The following is a 23,512-nucleotide window of genomic DNA, read 5'->3' on the forward strand; positions in this document are numbered from 1 at the left end:
TACCACGAAATTGGGGAGAAAGTTTATTAATTTAATAGTACCCGCAAAAAAGCAGTCTCAACGTCAACAGTGAAGAGGCGACTCCGGAAAGCTGGCCTTCTAGGCAGAGTTGCAATAAAAAAGCCATATCTCAGACTGGCCAATAAAAAGAAAAGACAGAGTTCCTCTGTCCAGTGTCTGTGTTCTTTTACCAATCTCTTATTTTTATTGGCCAGTCTGAGACATGGCTTTTTCTTTGCAACTATGCCTAGAAGGCCAGCGTCCCGGAGTCGCCTCTTCACTGTTGACATTGAGACTGGTGTTTTGAGGGTAATATTTAATGAAGCTGCCAGTTGAGGACTTGTGAGGCGTCAAGGTTTTACTGCTAACCTACAAAGCATTACATGGGCTTGCTCCTACCTATCTTTCCGATTTGGTCCTGCCGTACATACCTACACGTACGCTACGGTCACAAGACGCGGGCCTCCTAATTGTTCCTAGAATTTCTAAGCAAACAGCTGGAGGCAGGGCTTTCTCCTATAGAGCTCCATTTTTATGGAATAGTCTGCCTACCCATGTGAGAAACGCAGGCTCAGTCTCAACCTTTAAGTCTTTACTGAAGACACATCTCTTCAGTAGGTCCTATGATTAAGTGTAGTCTGGCCCAGGGGTGTGAAGGTGAACGGAAAGGCTGGAGCAACGAACCGCCCTTGCTGTCTCTGCCTGGCCGGTTTCCCCTCTTTCCACTGGGATTCTCTGCCTCTACCCCTATTACGGGGGCTGAGTCACTGGCTTGCTGGTGTTCTTCCATGCCGTCCCTGGGAGGGGTGCGTCACTTGAGTGGGTTGAGTCACTGACGTGGTCTTCCTGTCTGGGTTGGTGCCCCCCTTGGGCTGTGCCGTGGCGGAGATCTTTGTGGGCTATACTCGGCCTTGTCCCGGGATGGTATGTTGGTGGTTGGAGATATCCCTCCAGTGGTGTGGAGGCTGTGATTTGGCAAAGTGGGTGGGGTTATATCCTACCTGTTTGGCCCTGTCCGGGGGTTTCATCGGATGGGGCCACAGTGTCTCCTGACCCCTCCTGTCTCAGCCTCCGGTATTTATGCTGCAGTAGTTTATGTGTCGGGGGGCCAGGGTCAGTCTGTCACATCTGGAGTATTTCTTGTCTTTTCCGGTGTCCTGTGTGAATTTAAATATGCTCTCTCTAATTCTCTCTTTCTCTCTTTCTTTCTTTCTTTCTCTCTCTCGGAGGACCTGAGCCCTAGGACCATGCCTCAGGACTACCTGGCTTGATGACTCCTTGCTGTCCCCAGTTAACCTGGCCGTGCTCCAGTTCCAACTGTTCTGCCTGCAGCTATGGAACCCTGACCTGTTCACCGGACATGCTACCTGTCCCAGACCTGCTGTCCCAGACCTGCTGGAACCCTGACCTATTCACCGGACGTGCTACCTGTCCCAGACCTGCTGTCCCAGACCTGCTGGAACCCTGACCTATTCACCGGACGTGCTACCTGTCCCAGACCTGCTGTCCCAGACCTGCTGGAACCCTGACCTATTCACCGGACGTGCTACCTGTCCCAGACCTGCTGTTTTCAACTCTCTAGAGACAGCAGGAGCGGTAGAGATACCTTCAAAGATCGGCTATGAAAAAGCCAACTGACACTTACTCTTGTGTTACTGACTTGTTGCACCCTTGACGACTACTATGATTATTATTATTTGACCATGCTGGTCATTTATGAACATTTGAACATCTAGGCCATGTGCTGTTATAATCTCCACCCGGCACAGCCAGAAGAGGACTGGCCACCCTTCATAGCCTGGTTCCTCTCTAGGTTTCTTCCTAGGTTTTGGCCTTTCTAGGGAGTTTTTCCTAGCCACCGTGCTTCTACCTGCATTGCTTGCTGTTTGGGGTTTTAGGCTGGGTTTCTGTACAGCACTTTGAGATATCAGCTGATGTAAGAAGGGCTATATAAATAAATTTGATTTTGATTTGTTCCTCAAACTAGACACTAATGTAATTGTCCTCTTGCTCAGTTGTGCACCGGGGCCTCCCCTCTTTCTATTCTGGTCAGAGACAGTTTGCACTGTTCTGTGAAGGGAATAGTACACAGCGTTGTACGAGATCTTCAGTTTCTTGGCGATTTCTCGCATGGAATAGCCTTCTCAGAACAAGAATAGACTGATGAGTTTCAGAAGAAAGTACTTTGTTTCTGGCCATTTTGAGCCTGTAATCGAACCCACAAATGCTGTTGCTCCAGATACTCAACTAGTCTAAAGAAGGCCAGTTGTATTGCTTCGTTAATCAGGACAACAGTTTTCAGCTGTGCTAACATTATTGCAAATGGGTTTTCTAATGATCAATTAGGCTTTTAAAATGATAAACTTGGATTAGCTAACACAACGTGCAATTGGAACACAGGAGTGATGGTTGCTGATAATGGGCCTCTGTACGCCTATGTAGATATTCCATAAAAATCTGCCGTTTCCAGCTACAATAGTCATTTACAACATTAACAATGTCTACACTGTATTTCTGATCAATTTGATGTTATTTTAAAAATTGACAAATGTTTTTGCTTTTCTTTCAAAAACAAGGACATTTCTTTCAAAAACAAGGACATTTCTAAGGGACCGCAAACTTTTGAATGGTAGTGTATATCCATATGGCTTCTCTTTGGAGTAATTTGTTGTCATAGTCACCTCCTCTACGTGGTGGTTGAACTTTTTCGATCCTGATGCAACGCAATTAATTAATAGAATGATTTTGTTCTATAAAGTGTCTCGCAACTGGCGAAGGGTGATATATTGACATCTAATAGTGAATTTATGCTCTCCAAGACGTACATTCAAGGCGCTGGATGTTTTTCCAATATAAATCTTATTACAAGAATACTGTAACATATAAATAATTCCGTTAGTAGTGTAAGTTATACATGACTAATCTCATAGGTCCTAGAAGTCTGAGGACATACAAAGTTACATTTCCTTATGGTGCTACAAGATCTACAGGGGAAGCATCCTTTTATGAATGCCAGTTCTCTCTCTGACCACATCTGATTGTGACACTCAAATCTATCCCACACATCCCACTCACTCAGATGCTATGTGGCCATAGTGGCTTAAAATCAAACTATCCCAGTGAGAGCAATGGTGATGGAAACAGACATATCAGGCCCACATCCCACTGACACAGCCGGGGCTCTCATAGCACTGAGCAGACTCCAGACCCCTGTCTCTCTGTCTGGGCTCTCATAGCACTGAGCAGACTCCAGACCCCTGTCTCTCTATCTCCCACTACTGCTTTATAACACGCTGCTAGTGCAGCTCTGGCACCATAAACCACTGTTCCATTACCAAGATAGAGAGGGGCTGCTGGCGCTCGACATGACCGGGAGAATGTCACACATCTGCAGTGGCATGTACTGTAATCAGCCTGAGAGGCACACGAGCAGCGTCCCCCGGCACAAGCAGGCACAGAGACATTGATACACAGCCAGAGTCAGTCAAATGGGATTCAGGCCAACTACCTCAATAGAGCACAGGCAGGCACAGAGACACTACCATACAAAGCAGGCACAAAGAGAGACAGTCTAACATACAGTGAGGGAAAAAAAGTATTTGATCCCCTGCTGATTTTGTATGTTTGCCCACTGACAAAGAAATGATCAGTCTATAATTTTAATGGTAGGTTCATTTGAACAGTGAGAGACAGAATAACATTAAAAAAAATCCAGAAAAACACATATAAAAAATGTTATAAATTGATTTGCATTTTAATGAGGGAAATAAGTATTTGACCCCTCTGCAAAACATGACTTCGTACTTGGTGGCAAAACCCTTGTTGGCAATCACAGAGGTCAGACTTTTCTTGTAGTTGGCCACCAGGTTTGCACACATCTCAGGGGGGATTTTGTCCCACTCCTCTTTGCAGATCTTCTCCAAGTCATTAAGGTTTCGAGGCTGACGTTTGGCAACTCGAACCTTCAGCTCCCTCCACAGACTTTCTATGGGATTAAGGTCTGGAGACTGGCTAGGCCACTCCAGGACCTTAATGTGCTTCTTCTTGAGCTACTCCTTTGTTGCCTTGGCCGTGTGTTTTGGGTCATTGTCATGCTGGAATATCAATCCACGAGCCATTTTCAATGCCCTGGCTGAGGGAAGGAGGTTCTCACCCAAGATTTGACGGTACATGGCCCCGTCCATCGTCCCTTTGATGCGGTGAAGTTGTCCTGTCCCCTTAGCAGAAAAACACCCCCAAAGCATAATGTTTCCACCTCCATGTTTGACGGTGGGTATGGTGTTCTTGGGGGTCATAGGCAGCATTCCTCCTCCTCCAAACACAGCGAGTTGAGTTGATGCCAAAGAGCTCCATTTTGGTCTCATCTGACCACAACACTTTCACCCAGTTGTCCTCTGAATCATTCAGATGTTCATTGGCAAACTTCAGACAGGCATGTATATGTGCTTTCTTGAGCAGGGGGACCTTGCAGGCGCTGCAGGATTTCAGTCCTTCACGGCGTAGTGTGTTACCAATTGTTTTCTTGGTGACTATGGTCCCAGCTGCCTTAAGATCATTGACAAGATCCTCCCGTGTAGTTCTTGGCTGATTCCTCACCGTTCTCATGATCATTGCAACTCCACGAGGTGAGATGTTGCATGGAGCCCCAGGCCGAGGGAGATTGACAGTTCTTTTGTGTTTCTTCCATTTGCGAATAATCGCAAAAACTGTTGTCACCTTCTCACCAAGCTGCTTGGCGATGGTCTTGTAGCCCATTCCAGCTTTGTGTAGGTCTACAATCTTGTCCCTGACATCCTTGGAGAGCTCTTTGGTCTTGGCCATGGTGGAGAGTTTGGAATCTGATTGATTGATTGCTTCTGTGGACAGGTGTCTTTTATACAGGTAACAAGCTGAGATTAGGAGCACTCCCTTTAAGAGTGTGCTCCTAATCTCAGCTCGTTACCTGTATAAAAGACGCCTGGGAGCCAGAAATCTTTCTGATTGAGAGGGAGTCAAATATTTATTTCCCTCATTAAAATGCAAATCAATTTATAACATTTTTGACATGTGTTTTTCTGGATTTTTTTGTGGTTATTCTGTCTCTCACTGTCCAAATAAACCTACCATTAAAATTATAGACTGAACATTTCTTTGTCAGTGGGAAAACTTACAAAATCAGCAGGGGATCAAATACTTTTTTCCCTCACTGTACAAATGTGATTGAGGCCTACCTCAACAAAGCACACAGTCAGGGACAGACTGATGGCAGAGGACAGAGGCATGGCTCCCGTGTGGCTCACTTAGTAGAGCATGGTGCTTGCAACACCAGGGTTGTGGTTCGATTCCCATGGTGGACCAGTATGGAAATGTATGCACTCATGACTGTAAGTCACTCTGGATAACAGCCTATGCTAAATGACTAAAATGTAAAGGTGGGCCTAGGCTTTGAGACCATGGGACATTGTTGTTCATTGAGAAATTAGAGTGTAGCATGGTAGAGCTACAGCTAGCCTTGTTTCACAACGACGGTTCTGCAACAACCTACTTCAAAATACAGCCCCGTTTGCTTTTTAGTAATTTTGCTTGGTGTTAAAATGAAAATAATCACAAAAAAGGTTAAAAACAGACTCCAAACATTGGATTCCATACCATTTAGGGCTAAGGAGGACACGTCTGATTCTTGTCGAACCCTGTTCCCATGGTAGTGAGCCTATGCTTAGTCTTAACGTCCTGTGTTAGGAGCACTGGCTCAGGGGGACCAGCCACCTCCTAGGGCTTGATGGGACACGCAGTGAGAAAACAAGCATTTTGTGAATACATCCCGGCTTCAGTCAGAGAGATATACGTGGAAGGAAGGAAAGAAAGAAAATGAGAGAGAGAGACATAATATGTATATAGACATATGACATTTGAAATGTCTCTATTCCTTTGGAACTTTTGTGAGTGTAGCGTTTACTGTCCATTTTTATTGTTTATGTATTTCACTTGCTTTGGCAATGTAAACATATGTTTCCCATGCCAATAAAGTGTTGAAATTGAATTGCGTCAACAGCAACCTTATGAAAATCCTCTGTATTATCATTAACAACAGACTCATACATTTCCTCAGCGAAAACAATGTACTGAGCAAATGTCAAATTGGCTTTTTACCAAATGACTGTACAACAGACCACGTATTCACCCTGCACACCCTAATCGACAAACAAACAAACAAACAAACCAAAGAAAAGGCAAAGTCTTCTCATGCTTTGTTGATTTCAAAAAAGCTTTCGACTCAATTTGGCACGAGGGCCTTCTATACAAATTGATGGAAAGTGGTGTTGGGGGAAAAATATACGACATTATGAAATCCATGTACACAAACAACAAGTGTGCGGTTAAAATTGGCAATAACCCCCCAGACATTTCTTTCCACGGGGCCGGTGGGTGAGACAGGGATGCAGCTTAAGCCCCACCCTCTTCAACATACATATCAATGAATAGGTGAGGGCACTAGAACAGTCTGCAGCACCCGGCCTCACCCTACTAGAATCTGAAGTCAAATGTCTACTGTTTGATGATGATCTGGTGCTTCTGTCCCCAACCAAGGAGGGCCTACAGCAGCACCTAGACCTTCTGCACAGATTCTGTCAGACCTGGGCCCTGACAGTAAATCTCAGTAAGACAAAAATAATGTTGTTCCAAAAAAGGTCCAGTTCCTAGGCCCATGAATACAAATTCCATCTAGACACCGTTGCCCTAGAGCACACAACGCTGTGAATGATCTGAGAGACAAGGCAAGAAGAGCCTTCTATGCCATCAAAAGGAACATAAAATTCGACATACCAATTAGGATCTGGCTAAAAATACTTGAATCAGTTATAGAACCCATTTCCCTTTATGGTTGTGAGGTCTGGGGTCCGCTCACCAACCAAGAATTCACAAAATGGGACAAACACCAAATTGAGACTCTGCATGCAGGATTCTGCAAAAATATCCTCCTTGTACAAACGTTGGTGAGTGGACCCCAGACCTCACAACCATAAAGGGCAATGGGTTCTATAACTGATTCAAGTATTTTTAGCCAGATCCTAATTGGTATGTCGAATTTTATGTTCCTTTAATTGGCATAGAAGGCCCTTCTTGCCTTGTCTCTCAGATCATTCACAGTGTTGTGTGCTCTAGGGCAACGGTGTCTAGATGGAATTTGTATTCGTAGTCCTAGGAACTGGACCTTTTTTGGAACACCATTATTTTTGTCTTACTGAGATTTACTGTCAGGGCCCAGGTCTGACAGAATCTGTGCAGAAGATCTAGGCCGCCGAAGGCAGACCTGGCTCTCAAGAGAAGACAGGCTATGTGCACACTGCCCACAAAATGAGGTGGAAACTGAGCTGCACTTCCTAACCTCCTGCCCAATGTATGACCATATTAGAGACACATATTTCCCTCAGATTACACAGACCCACAAAGAATTTGAAAACAAATCAAATTTTGATAAACTCCCATATCTATTGGGTGAAATACCACAGTGTGCCATCACAGCAGCAAGATGTGAGAACTGTTGCCACAAGAAAAGGGCAACCAGTGAAGAACAAACACCATTGTAAATACAACCTATATTTGTTTATTTATTTTCCCTTTCTTACTTTAACTATATGCACATCATTAAAACACTGTATATATACACAGACATGACATTTGAAATGTCTTTATTATTTTGGAACTTTTGTAAGTAATGTTTACTGCTAATTGTTTGTTTATTTATTTCACTTTTGTTTTATCTATTTGACTTGCTTTGGCAATGTAAACATACGTTTCCCATGCCAATAAAGCCCTAAAACTGAAATTGAATTGAAAACAAGCATTTTGTAAAGAGATTCTCAGCTTCACCCAGAGAGAGAGAAAGATATGAAATGAAGGAGAGAAGGGAGAGGGGGAAAGAAGGCAAGATGGATACAACAACTACAAAGTAGCTGGCGGATAAGTTAAGCAGGGCCAAAAAGACAATTTAGAAGAACCCTTTTTCCTCATGTAGGCCTACTTTTTCCTTATCAAAGTCAGTCGACCATGATTGGTCTGGGCTCTAGGTGAATTTGAGCAGAGCTGGAGGAGAGGTGGAGGAGCTGACTAGGTGACAGACAGGGGTACATTATGGGGAGAGGAGAGTCTGCCTCAGCCCAGCCTCCCTAGAGAGGCTCTGCTAGTAGACATGTTTATGCGGCAGAGAGAGTGAAGGGCTGGTACCAACTAGAGGTCGACCGATTAATCGGAATGGCCGATTAATTAGGGTTGACTTCAAGTTTTCATAACATTGCACTCCACGAGGAGACTGCGTGGCAGGCTGACTACCTGTTACGCGAGTGCAGCAAGGAGCCAAGGGAAGTTGCTAGCTAGCATTAAACTTATCTTAACATCATCATTAGTTAACTACACATGGTTGATGATATTACTAGTTTACCTAGCTTGTCCTGCGTTGCATATAATCGATGCGGTGCCTGTTAATTTCTAATCGAATCACATCCTACTTCACCAAACAGGTGATTTAACAAGCGCATTCGCAAAAAAAGCACTGTCGTTGCACCAATGTGTACCTAACCATAAACATCAATGCCTTTCTTTAAAATCAATACACAAGTATATATTTTTAAACCTGCATATTTAGTTAATATTGCCTGCTAACATGGATTTCTTTTAACTAGGGAAATTGTGTCACTTCTCTTGCATTCCGTGCAAGCAGAGTCAGGGTATATGCAGCAGTTTGGGCCACCTGGCTTGTTGCGAACTATGTGAAGACCATTTCTGCCTAACAAAGACCGTAATTAATTTGCCAGAATTGTACATAATTATGACATAACATTGAAGGTTGTGCAATGAAACAGCAATATTTAGACTTAGGGTTGCCACCCGTTAGATAAAATACCTAACGGTTCCATATTTCACTGAAAGAATAAACGTTTTGTTTTCTAAATGATCGTTTCCGGATTTGACCATATTAATGACCTAAGACTTGTATTTCTGTGTGTTATTATGTTATAATTAAGTCTATGATTTGATAATTGATAGAGCAGTCTGACTGAGCGGTGGTAGGCAGCAGCAGGCTCATAAGCATTCATTCAAACAGCACTTTCGTGCATTTGCCAGCAGCTCTTAGCTGTGCTTCAAGCATTGAGCTGTTTATGACTTCAAGCCTATCAACTCCCGAGATTAGGCTGGTGTAACCGATATGAAATTGCTAGCTAGTTAGCGGGGTGAGCGCTAATAGCGTTTCAGTCGGTGATGTCTCTCGCTCTGAGACCTTGAAGTAATTGTTCCCCTTTCTCTGCAAGGGCCGCGGCTTTTGTGGAACGATGGGTAACGATGCTTCGAGGGTGGCTGTTGTCGATGTGTCCCTGGTTCGAGCCCAGGTAGGAGCGAGGAGAGGAACGGAAGCTATACTGTTACACTGGCAATACTATAGTGCCTATAAGAACATCCAATAGTCAAAGGTATATGAAATACAAATGGTTGAGAGAGAAATAGTCCTATAATAACTACAACCTAAAACTTCTTACCTGGGAATATTGAAGACTCATGTTAAAAAGGAACCACCAGCTTTCATATGTTCTCATGTTCTGAGCAAGGAACTTAAACGTTAGCTTTTTTACATGGCACATATTGCACTTTTACTTTCTTCTCCAACACTTTGATTTTACATTGTTTAAACCAAATTGAACATGATTCATTATTTATTTGAGGCTAAATTCATTTTATTGATGTATTATATTAAGTTAAAATAAAAGTTTTTATTCAGTATTGTTGTAATTGCCATTATTACAAATAAATAAATTAAATCAATCATCGGCCGATTAATTGGTATCAGCTTTTTTTGGTCCTCTAATAATCGGTATCGGCGTTGAAAAATCATAATAGGTGGACCTCTAGTACCAACTAAGACCCAGACCTGGGGTCAATTTATATTTGAAATCATTAAAAAACACTGAGCATTTGCTTTAGTCTACCTGGAGTACCAGGCGGGCGGGGTTTGGTTACATTTCGCCAAGCTCAAGCCCAATCGAGCACAGCTAAAGTATTTTGAATTTCAAATAGTATTTGCACCCAGGTGTAGATGGTACCCACAAGACCCCTATCTCTCCTCTCTCTAGTAGGCACAAGGGGCAGCCAACAGGGCATTAATCACCAGGTCACTGATAGGAGCTGACACTCCTGCAGAGAGAATATGCAGCATTCCCTCCGACCAGAGCAGTAGATTGATGGCATAATGAACGGTCTCTTTCTGAATCAGTCTCTGAAAAATGGAGCTCATCCCAAGATGTCATAAAATACCTGTATATCGGTGCCAGTATAACCCAACCTTCAATGCCTAGACCATTAGCAGATGGTCTTCTAACTCAGATGACATTACATTCTGAATTATTTTTTGGAAAACAGGCCAGAGTAAGCCATCTAAGGTCTCTAGGAAGATTGTTAAAAGGGCATGAGGTTCCTGGTCTCGAATCGGAGCTAACTGAACCATGGTTAGGTTAAACTGGAAAGAAAGCACCCTGGAGGAAACGTATCGTTTTGGCTCTCCTGCTACTTGTATATCAGATAATACTCATATTCTTTCTGCTTTAACAGAAAGTAACCATAGGGATTACATTAGAAAGTAACATTCTAAACGAAAGAGACAGCTCAGAGATGGTGAAAATAAACATCCAGTAACTGAGTTAGTGCCTTGGGGTCAGGGGGAGAGAAGGAATTCAGGACCAGTCGAGTCCCATTCTCAGGACCTTTCTCCACCTCTTAAAAACAGAGATGCAGCCAGTCCTTCACAAGCAGTCAGTGAAATAAAGCGGCTTCTCTGAGATAGAACAGCAGCAGAACAGCAGCAGAATGTCAAGTCCAAATTCTTGACAGTTTCTCTTCTGAAAAAGTAATTCCTTTCTGACAACCATGCATACCCAAGGCCATTACCAATTCATAATCCTTGTCATAAGACATTCATAATCCTTTAACTTTAATGGGACGTAAACAAAACTGTTTATTCAGGTAGGGACAAACAAACCTAGCACGAACACACCAGCTGTGGGAATGAGAATGTGAATGCCTTGTCAGACTGGTTGTCTGAAGTTACTCCAAAAGATGTGAATTAAGACTAGACATGACACCTGCTGTAAAAAGATGTGTTATCTTGTTAAGAGGACCTAAATGAGGATCTGATAGTGCAGCCTCTACACTCCGCCTTCAAAGATAGATGAATGCTCAGAATGCAACCTTATTTTGAGTGCTTTCTGAAACATAGAGAACACAAGGAAGGGAAAGCGCAAGACGACACCACCTGTACTAATATACTGAACAAAAATATAAAACGCAACATATAAAGTATTGATCCCATGTTTCATGAGCTGACATAAAAGATCCCAGAAATGTTCCATATGAATAAAAAGCTTATTTCTCTCAAATGTTGTGCACAAATTTGTTTACATCCCAGTTAGTGAGCATTTCTCCTTTGCCAAGATAATCCATCCACCTGACAGGTGTGGCATATCAAGTAGCTGATTAAACAGGATCATTACACAGGTGCCGGGGACAGGTGCTGGGGACAATAAAAGGCCCCTAAAATGTGCAATTTTGTCACACAACACAATGCCACAGATGTCTCAAGTTTTGAGGGAGCGTGCAATTGGCAAAAATGTTGAATGTTGAGTTTATATGTGTTCAGTGTAGGCCTGTTTACATATGCAATATCTAGCCAGATACAATTCTGATTTCATTAATTTCATTGTGATTCCTTTATTTCCTACACTATTACTTTGGATTTTTCTAGGCAAGTCAGTTAAGAACAAATTGTTATTTATAATGACGGTCTACCCCGGCCAAACCCGGACAATGCTGGGCCAATTGTGTGCCACCCAATCACGGCCGGAAGTGATGCAGCCTGGATTTGAACCAGGTACTGCAGTGACACCTCTTGCACTGAGATGCAGTGTCTTACACCACTGCGCTACTCGGGAGCCCGAAGGAGGTGCCTATAAGGACCTTTTGGGTTGTGATAAGGGAATTTATATGTTTAAGGTAATGACTAAAGAATTCCACCCTGAAACGTAATTATTAGATTATGTTACATGTATTATGAATAATTAGACAAACATAACTATTAGTAATTATTAGATTATGTAACATGTATAATGAATAATTAGAGTGTTAAACTTAAGTCCAATAAGGTTTGTTCGAGACCAGTAAGGGAGAGAAATATGTGTGTGTGTCTAAGAAAATACAGAAGACAATTAAACTATACATGACCTGACCTGGTTGGAACTCTAAGAAACTTACGACAGGAAAGGGAGTCCTGTCAAGGTCCCTCTAATCTCGGGAGGATAGAACTGCCAGCCTGGTAGTGATAAACAAGGAATGTGGACTGTGGGGAAAGATACATCCCACCTACTGTTTGTTTGTCTGTGTGGGCATAGGTGGGGGTGAGAGTTATAAAAAGACATGTCTTTGCCTTTTTTGACTTTAGAACATTCTCTGAATAAACTGTACGGACCTTTTGCATAAGATGAGTCTTTGCCTAATTATTATTAAACCCAGGGTCTTATAAACCTTGGGGATTGGTCAAAGCTTAAATACCACACCAGCGGAACCTTTCCAGTTGAGAAGGTTCCTCGAGGAATCCCTCTGAAAAAGGTATTTGAGGAACGCCTGTGTAAAGATTCATACCGGAACCTTTATGTGATTGTAAGGATTAAATGTTTTACCTTTTTAATAATATATTGTAGAGGTGGCAGCCTTTCATATTTGCGGTGTGGCTTATTTGAGGCGTGGCTTTGAGATAGTTATTTCTGTTCACCCGTTAGCATTAATGTAATTCCCGTTCATCATGTTAAGTTTGTACACTGCTAATTAAAAATGTACCTTGAATATTTATGCATATTACATATTCTAATATAATATTCATATTGCTGATTACATAGAGTAATAGTGGTAAATATTCCATATTTGAGATTTGCATAGGCTCTTGAGGAACTCGTGCCTCATTGAAGCTACAAAACTGTCAGTGTTCAACCTTAAGATGTTCTTCTTCTTCGATGAGGTTTAACGGCGGTTGGCATCCAATATATTAAATGTTGCATTACCACCACCAACTAGACTGGAGTATAACTCCCTTATACTGATCAATATTGATTTATTATTATTTATTTTTTCACATCTAGGAACCTCCTTCCTACAGACTGCTGTCACATGCACATAAGCTTGACACCTGTAACAACAATGTGTTCGGCACAAAAGCTCGTACAGGATAGCTGAAATATCCTAACATCACTTTGTCAGGCAAAGAACCAACATCAAAACTCAAAAGAACAGACATTGACTCTTCTGTTTCACCACTCACGACACCCTGTCTGCGTCGCACCAAACGACGAGCATCACAAACACAGGGAATCTTCCCCTTCAGTTGGTCCGCTTTCACATTTACCACTACCCCAGTAATCACTCCTTTAAATGGCGCCCTTTTCTTGAGAGCAAAACAAGTCACATCCCGTCTCCATTCGCTTGGCGCAGAGCGCCAGCTCCCTCTGACCAGCAGAAACACAAACAATTATCACAGGACCATTTCGGGTTACCTTCTCCGATTACACTGCACTGAATTCCAACCCTGAAACCAAAAATGGATCAGCTGGCTGAAAGGCAGGGGTCCAATTTCTCCAAAAATTGCACTCCTACCATCACAGACTCATCTTCATAACTTAAACATGTGATGACAATACAACAGAACAGATGAACAGGAATTACATTAACTCTAACGGGCAGCCAAAAAAGATCTATCGTAAAGCCATGCCTCAGCTTAGCAATGGTTTCTTTAGTAACTCCAGGGGTACCTTGAGGATCTCCAGAGTTCCGCGAGTCACCACAAAAAAATGCAATAGTGTCAGCAAAACGCATCACATGGGGATGATTTCTGTATTTTAAAAGTTACATATCTTGAAAACTTGATTTTATATATATACATATATAGTTTTTGGGGTGGAGTATCCTTTAAGGTTGCTGCGCTCCAGAGTCCAATGTGGCACTAGCACATGAGAGAACAGACCTAGTAAAAATGTCTGGGTTTTTCCAGGCTGTATTCCTTCAGGGACCAAATTAAACTAGGACTTTCTCCACCTTGAGCCACGTATGGTAATGTTACTATTACACAGCTCAGCGTCTTATATTACCATATCATGGTGTGTGTGTGTGTGTGTGTGTGTGTGTGTGTGTGTGTGTGTGTGTGTGTGTGTTATATATATATATATATATGTGTGTGTGTGCCCCTCTCACACCCTGGTGTGGTGTTCCACACCATACGGTCCCTCAGACTGTCATGTCATGTGATAAAGGCCACATGTAAAGGTGTAATCCTAACAACAACAGTAACAAGCAGCTGCAAAATAACAGGCATGCACTGATCAAAACACAACAAAAAAGCTATATTGAAGTAATTTCTAAACTTCCTAAAGGTTACATGACATGATTGTTGTTGAGTATACCCAGGAAGGATCTGTGTTATTATTAGCCTACATACTTTTAACACCTAACATAATTCACCATTAGGACCATAAATACTCTGCCTCGGTTTCAGTACCAAATTAAAATGCCATTACTTAAAGGGCCTAAGTAGCCTTGCTCTGTTGACCTGGTGACATATTTTGACCAGGCAGTACACATCATTCCTTTTCAGAGAGCCAAGATACTAAGCCATGATTAATAGGTGTGTCCTAACGTACAGACAAGACGAGCAAAATGGAGTTTTGCTGACTGGTCAGATTTCACTAAACACACATGCATGTGAGCTACCTTGGGTGTGTCCACCTCATTAGACATGGGTAATATCAATGTATACATGATACAAACCATGTCGGCAGCACAGCATTTACGTGCATAAGGCAAATAAGGAACAAGCTGTGAAGTGTCCACTTCTACAGATTCTCGGGTAGATGAAGTCAGAATTTTCCTAAATAAGTGTTAACAGTGTTTACCTACAGCATGGTCAGTTAAAATCATCCATGGTAGACCCTAGGAGAGATGAAGAATGAACTGGGGAAGTCATCAGAGATAGAATTGCCAAACACACTGTTACTGTATCTAATGTGTAGCCTAGTTAATAGGCCTACTGCATCTGTTACCGTAGGCTATATAAAGGAAAATATATCAGTGACCTCTACAGGATGAAGGCTGTATTGGCCACTGAGAGCGTCACTGGGAAAGCATCAATCAACATAACATTTGTAGACTATGATTAATATAATTTGTTAGTTGAGGTTATTAAAACAGCTGACTACCAGACAAAAAAATAAACATAAGAAAATATTGCAGTGATAGAGTAGCCTACCCATCAATGATCGTTGTTTAGGCCTTGTTACAAGAGCAATATTATAGCAATATTGTTCGCTTTAGTCCATAATACCGCCGACTGCAACAATGTATCAAAATACAAGGACATTTTGACTGTCTCCAAAGGACGTCTATTATACTCGTGCCACATATCCGTTACCGCCTGCCTCGGGGAGTGTGCTTTCAGCTGGATCAGTGCAACTGGGAAAGGCCCTACCACTATTTTTAATTATTGTATTTTCTTCGTTTCAAAGAGCAGTCACAAATACGGACATGTATTATATAGTCTGTAAATCAAAAGATTTTCAGATTTCAATCTAGGCAGATCTTCTTTCTTTCCTTCCCTCCCTCCCTTCCTTCCCTCTCACTCTGTAAGTAGAGAGAAGTAGCCAAAGCCTATAGCTAAATAAATATTCTGTAATAAATTTATATTTATGAGATATTTATGAAAGCTTACCAAAGCAGGATTTTGACCTCTCTCCTTTCTTGCTGCTATCTTGATAAGCGCGTTAATGGTGCATACCGAGGCATAGGGCTGCTAAATACCACTGATTTAACACAGAACGACTAACTGTCCGCTACAACACAAAACCCCACCTTCCGGACGTGCACGGAGGAAGAAACCCGACAGGATATGATGTCGAGAGCCTATCATCGTCAGTAGTTACCACAGTCACAAAGTCATAAACCCCGCCTATTTTCACAATTTATCTTCTTAAAATTAGATTTTAAACCTAACCCTAACCTTAACTACACTGCTAAACTTAAGCCTAACCCTAACCTTAAATTGAGACATTTGTTTTTTAGTTTTCTGGAATTTTTACGATATACCCAATTTTGTGGCTGTGGTAATTATTGGAAACTAGCTCCCAGGCGCTGGCGTTCTCCAAATGGGCCCGTTTCAATAGGTTAGATACATCCTTCCTTCCCTAATTACTTGAAGTAGTACGGTTATCTCTGATCGGGCGTGACATGGATGGGTCAAGGCTATGGGTTAAAAATGTAATTTCACCAATCTATCTATTTTATGGAAGTGAGTGTTGTGTTTGAAAGCGTTTGAATTGTCACACAGCACTCTGTTGTATGAATATTGATATTAGTTATCTTTGTTTGTGTGTATAAATAATTCTGCATATATTTTTGTGTCTTCAAAAATGATCGGTTATATTTTGTCTGTCTTTCTTTATGGATTACATATGGTAGATGATTGAATAAGATGTGTAGATGTATCTGCTGAGATTGCCTAGGCAAGGGCTCTCCAACCCTGTTTCTGGAGAGCTACCCTCCTTTAGGTTTTGAAGGAGAGTTGGAGAGCCCTGGCCTAGGCCTATACATTTGTATTATAGTGCCACCTGTTGATAAGAATAGAATAGGATCGAATCTTAGAATAGAATCTTAGAATAGAATATTAGAATAGAATAGAATCTTAGAGTAGAATAGACTGACATGTCAAAGGAAATTAGACAAAAATGCCATGACCTATTATGGGGAATAATAAAAAATAATTATCACACTCTATCACTCCAAGAAAATAATGTGTTATAATTATTTAACATTGCATTAAGCAGCACTTTGTCTCTAATTGGCATATTTACACAAATTATAGCGGCAAAATAAACTGCATTGTTGGTTAGGGGCTTGTAAGTATGCATTTCACTGTTGTATTCGGCGCATGTGACTAATCAAATTTGATTTGAATTCAAGTTATGGAGATGACAGATAAGATTTCACAAATTATTTTAGAAATATTTATTTTTGATAGTTTTACAATGACAGAAGATATTCGACTGAAATTTGATTGACTGATGATTTGATAAGGAAGATGAATCAGAGTAGCATAATTGTCATATAGTTCTTTTTATAGGGTCAAGGCCGATGATGAATGGAATATTTCAGTATCGTAAATAATCACGCTTCTCAAAGTGTTTAAAGTGTTTAAAGTCCAGATGGATTGGCTAAAAGCCTATGTTGTCTTTTTCCTTTTATGTCATGGACATATTTTTCTATAGCCTATATAGTAATAAAGTGAATTACACTTACAGGCAACATGTCCATTTGACTATATGCAACTGTAAATTGTAGGCTATCACATGCTTTTCAGTGTTGAGCAATGGTTTCTCATTTTCAATTGAGAGACACCCACCCTTCCTGCTCAAACTACAACATGCCCCTTCTTCTGAAATGTTCTAAAAGCCTGGATGATCACAGAAGAGCAGCAAAACCTAACGAAGAGGAACAGATGGGATATCAAGTATCAAATCCGTAAGTATGCTCTCTATTATCTAACTTAAAACTAAAGTATTAATGTATAGGTTATTCAACGATGCAGTAAGTGGGTTCAGCTTGAGCTGTGTAGCTGTAATGAACACGAGGGGAGACAGAGAGCTGGTTTCAAGCGCAGCAGGTTTTTATTGTAAAGGACCACAGGAGGAGGCAGGTAGCTGGGTCCAGGAGCAGGCAGAAGGTCATACACAGGGGGTCCAAAAGGGCAACAGTACAGGCAGGGAAAAGGCTAGTAACGTAGTCCCGGATATCAGGCAATAGGTAGATAACTGGAAATCCAATAGGCTAAAGTACAGGCAGGGAATAGGTGTCGTTAGTGAGGCAGGCCAAAACTATCATACACGGGAGGAGCACATCAGGGGAGGAGCACATCAGGGGAGGAGAACATCAGGGGAGGAGAACATCAGGGGAGGAGAACATCAGGGGAGGAGAACATCAGGGGAAACCCAGCACTCCAAAAGCAGTGTGCCACAAAACAAGCCATGCCTCACAGTAATGGGGTGCAAAGAACTGAACTAAATAGTGTGTGATAATGACATACAGGTATGTGAACAGGTGATCAGAATTCAGGTGATTGGGATCTGGAGAGTGAGCTGCGTTCAGGGGATCTATGTGTTTGAGAGTGTGAGTTGGAAGCAGACGTTACAGTAGCCTAGGCTATGTAAAATGTAGCCTAAAATAAAAATAAAATGTAATATGTTTTTATTAGGCTATTGAAATTGTGTTGTTTAGTAAGCTATTTTAAAATCATAATATATGACGACATTATAAAGCAAAAATGATTGCAATGTAATGAGTAGGCAATGCAAATCATCTCTTGATCTCATCTTGATCTGTGAAAAGTTTCTGGGTTTCACTTCGGTAAAATGCACTTACTATAATGTAGTAGCCTGTTGGCAAAGGAGATGTGTACAGTAAGTAGCCTGTCCTTCATCTTGAGATTTTACTGACTAGGTTATAGTACTGATTTAGTAGGGAAATGTACACTGTGTTGGAAAACATGTAAATTATACAGTCATTTTGGGTATTATCAACTATAAAATACTCTGAAACATTTTACTGCAGCATACTATAATTCTGGTACATTGTGTGAAAATGTTGTGGGCAGGGAAAGTAATTGCTACATTTCAAATTGTACTATAATTCCAACCCACAGAATACAGTACCGTACCATATTGTTGGAGTACCAAAAACCTTTTGACCACTACTGTGTGCATGGTAGTGTTGTTTCTGGCTCATTAACATATTTTAAGGCCTGCCTTGTAAGAGGCTATATTTGTTGCACTCGTGAGTGAGAATGCTGCACCAATTTAACTCCTATGTGATTGTAGTGCACCATATAAGCTGGACAGATTGGAGTGGCAGCAAGTCTTAAACCTTAAACGGTTGAACATTTTGCCATGTCCTTTTGGTCAGAGTGCCACATGGTGGTGGTGTAATGGTACGGTCAGGCATAAACTACGGAGAACGAACACAATTGCATTTTATTGATGGCAATTTTAATGAACAGAGAGAGATACCTTGATGAGATCCTGAGGCCGATAATCATTCTATTCATGCACCGCTATCGCCTCATGTTTCAACATGATAATGCACAGCCCCATGTCGCAAGGATCTGTACACAATTCCTGGAAGCTGAAAATGTCCCAGTTCTTCCATAAGAACATTGAGCATGTTTGGGATGCTCTGGACTACAGCCTGTTCCAGTTCCCGCCAATATCCAGCAACATCACACAGCCATTGAAGAGGAGTGGGACAACATTCCACAGGCCAAAATCAACAGTCTGATCAACTCTATGTGAAGGAGATGTCGCATTGCATAAGGCAAATAGTGGTCACATCAGATACCGACTGGTTTTCTGATTTACGCCCCTACATAAAAAAAGGTATCTGTAACCAACAGATGCATATCTGTATTCCCAGTCATGTGAAATCCATAGATTAGGGCCTAATGGGTTTATTAAAATTGACTGATTTCCTTATATAAACTGTAACTCAGTAACATCTTTGAAATTGTTGCATGTTGCGTTTATATTTTTGTTAAGTGTAAATATCCGTAGCCTTTCTTGTATAGGGCAGGCCTTCACACAGGCACTCTTCTTGCCACACTCAAATGCGGAGGTTGAACGGCTGTTCAGCCAAATGAGTGTGGTCAAGTCAAAGTTAAGAAATAGAATGTCACTGCACACTCTCAACTCCATACACCTGGTGCGGTGGTGGCAGTGTGTACTGCCTTGTGTGCGAGAACAGTGGCAATATCTGGAGGAAACCATTGAGCAGCTAGCCAGCCAAGCAGCACAACAACCTGGAGAGAACTGGAGAGAGATGCCTAGCGCACACATCATTATTTGAGTTAAGTTGCTTGTTCAATAAGATAGCATATATAGCTTGTTATTAGCTTGTACCTATAATTGTTGATCAGTTAGGTAGCATGTTAACTACCAATACACTGCTTAAAACTACAATTGTTCAGAATGTGTAGGTTTACTAGTTGAAAAGAAAATAAATAAAATGTAATTGTTCAATAATGTGTAATTGTTTAATAATTCAATGTGTTGTGTTTAAAAACATCTGATCATATAAAATGTGTTGTGTTTATATTACTTTTCCAAATAAAAATATATGATAATAGAAAAAACAAATCTAAACTAACAATTGTCAAATCATATTTTTCGCTGAGATGGCCAGTCAATTTGAGTAACGTTATTGTGTATTCTACGTAATGATGCAGTTTTACGTTATTACGTAATGACATCATCACCCAATGACATCACAACGTCATTTAGCAACTTTTAGCAACAAATCCACCTGCCTCTAGCAACTTCCCCTGAGAATTAGTTGGCAACAATGACCGTGATGCTCTCATTCAAAATAATGACATCTGGTTTGCTGCCTACCGTCTACCTCGTACCATCTAAACGCAGCATATGTCCTACCAAGGAAAAATTGATGTCATATGAAGCTTTACTGCTTGCTCGGTAATATGAGTAGTATTTTGCTTTCAATAACAATCTTCTGACATATATAGAAAAATATAAACCAGCAGAGGGTGACCAATTTTAATGCACTTTTACATTAACTGCATTTGTAATGTTTACAAATGGGATCATAACTCAAAAACTAGCAAAGATCCCACTCTGGAACTTTGATATGGCAGTAGAGTATATTAGTTTCAACAATATATACAAATATATTTTCAATATTCATGTTTATATTTTTCAATATGTATATAATAATGTAAGAAAATTGGTATTGAAATCAAAATACTACTCATATTACAGAGCAAGCAGTAAAGCTTCATATGACACCAATTTGTCCTTTGTAGCACATACAGATGAAACATTATGGAGTCTTAAAGGAGGACAGGATAAGGCCAAAATGTCCAACTTCAATGAATTATTTCTCAATTGCTTTAAGGTACAAATGTCAAATATGTCAACAATCCTTCCTCCAAAAGACCCTTCTATGGATTCAATTGAGTGAAAATTACAAAAATCATGGTCCTGTTTTGTTCTAGTTTCGTGAGGAATCACCCTAAGTGGTTTGTCCATTGTAATTTGGAAAATCAACTATTCTTTGGTGCCCGTTTTATCTTATAAGTCTATGATACATGGCAAAAAATTACCACTGAAAAGGTCTTATTGGGCAGCTAACTATGGAAACATACTTGATTTCAGTTGGTCCCAGATCTGTTTGTGCTGTCTATGTTTGGCCTGAGAATAACATACGACTTGGCAAGACAACAAAACAGAGCTAGGCTCAAGCCCGTATGGAGTCACAAGAGGAGTGAGAGGAGTTATAAATGATACCTTGATATGTTTTAATTGCCTGCAGAGGGTGGGTTTCCCCACTGACTTCCCCACTCAGTCAGGTGCTCCATGGTCAATTCAGAGTTGGGTGCTGTCAAGGTAAGCACCCAAAGGACACAAGCATACTTCAGCAGCAACAACAAATGCTGCCCTGGCAACTGTGTCTGTGTAGGACTGCCATACTTTGGCGACAAAATGGAGTGTGGGGGTGGCCGACTATTTGTGTCCTGACCAATGGTGTTGTTTGGGGCTGCAGTGCATTGTCTCTGATATCAGGTGTCTCTGATATCAGGTGTCTCTTCACACCGGATTTATCACACCTAACGACAGAGTAGCCGTTCATAATCCAGGGAACTTTTCCATTCCCCTCTGAAAATGACATCAGAACCCCATAATAAATGGCTTACAGAAGTGTGACTGCTGTACCTTTTTCATCATTAGTCAGCAATGACATGCATACAGTAGTGGCTAGTGGCTGATACACAACTTCCGTTGTGTCTTCTTCATCCCCAGTTATCAGTCAGTGACCATTTTTCCTAAAGAGAGTCACAGCCCAATGACAGCCGACATTTTTGACATGCCTCTCACTGTTCAAATAAACCTACCATTAAAATTATAGACTGATCATTTCTTTGTCAGTGGGCAAACGTACAAAATCAGCAGGGGATCAAATACTTTTTTCCCTCACTGTACATACTATATACATTTTACGGGAACAGAATATTTTACAATAGTTATATTTTGTTTGTTTTTACTCCACTAACCTCAACCTCTCCCATCTATTTCTTTCACAGAAGTTCTGAACCTATATAAGTTTTATAGGCACAGTATGTTATACATTAGTTATGTTGTTGTTATTAGTTGTTATTATTCCCAACCTTCAGCTCCATCCAACCCCTCCCATATATCACTTAACACCATCCATATTGGATTTCTATTTGTCATATATTTTTAAACTGTGCTGTGATGTTTCACAAAAGTTCTGAACCTTTCCATTCTCATAATTTCAGATTGTAAATTAAGAACAAACATTTTTGATAAAAGTACTATTATATTATTGATTGAATGATTATGACTTTTTAGATCACCCAGTAGTGCTATCTGCAGTTAGCTCCAGGTAAATGTTCCAATTCTTCAGCCATTCCTGGACCTGTAACCAAAAACAAGCTACATATGGACAGTACCAAAACAAATGATCTAATGATTCTGTCTCTTTGTTGCAAAATCTGCAGAGCTGGGAAGGTTATATCCCCCATATAACATTCTATTGGTTGCAAGAATTTTGTATAATCATGTAAAATGAAAAATTATATGTTCTGAATCAGGCGTCATTTTGTGTATCAGTTCATAAACCATGTGCCATGGAATCAGTACGTCGAAAATCTCTTCCCAACTATTTTACAATCTATATTGCACAGCTGTAATTTTTTTGTCCCTTAAATGAAACTGGTGTGCTTTTTTATTTATCACAATTTTCTTTAACCAATTATGGTCTTTAATACAGGGCCGACAGACAAGTTCCTTACTTTCCCCCTTCCACATTCCTCTTCCATTTTTGCGGTAATGCTGCAATTAGTTGGTTGTAATTTTGGGTAGAGCAGAAATGTCCACATATTTTTGTTAGCTGCATGTGTGACATAACTCCACCAGTTCTATTTATGATATCATTTACAAAGATTATTCATTTTTTTATTTTTTTTATTTTAATTTTATTTTTATGTAGTATATTTGAGTTTAACCACAATATTTGTTGTATTATTTGTTCTGTTTTTTTTCTGGTGGATTAAATTAAATTGCAACCAACTTTCTATGGCTTGTTTTAAAAATAGCGATATTTGGGAGATTTCCTTTTCAAATAACTGAAAGTGCAAGGTTGTAATCTAAATAAAGGGAAAAAGGCCATTCTTGAACATGGAGCGAGATTCTTATTAATTTGCTAGGGAATCAGTTTGGATTTAAGTATAACTTTTGAATGACTGAAGAGAGGTCTAATGCTTAAATATTTAATCATTTTTGCCCCCCGAATTAATATTCATGATATAAACATGCCCGTTGAATTTTGTCTAGCTTGCCGTTCCAAATAAAATGGAATCGTTTTTTCTCATATA

The 23,512-nt window shown here is 40.6% G+C and overlaps 1 protein-coding gene across 1 annotated transcript in view; it reads right to left on the minus strand.

The window, feature by feature from the left end:
• The window catches only part of LOC106582302 (ras-related protein Ral-B), a 52,403-nt gene extending 36,443 nt beyond the window's left edge, over nucleotides 1-15,960 (minus strand). The window contains exon 1 of the mRNA XM_014165252.2: nucleotides 15,770-15,960. The gene's annotated coding sequence lies outside the window, so the exon portion shown is untranslated. The remainder of the gene's footprint in view (nucleotides 1-15,769) is intronic.
• Nucleotides 15,961-23,512: the final 7,552 nt, after the last annotated feature.

This window comes from Salmo salar, chromosome 21 (genome assembly GCF_965601325.2).
Source record: "Salmo salar chromosome 21, fSalSal1, whole genome shotgun sequence".
In the NCBI taxonomy this organism is placed as follows: Eukaryota; Metazoa; Chordata; class Actinopteri; order Salmoniformes; family Salmonidae; genus Salmo; species Salmo salar.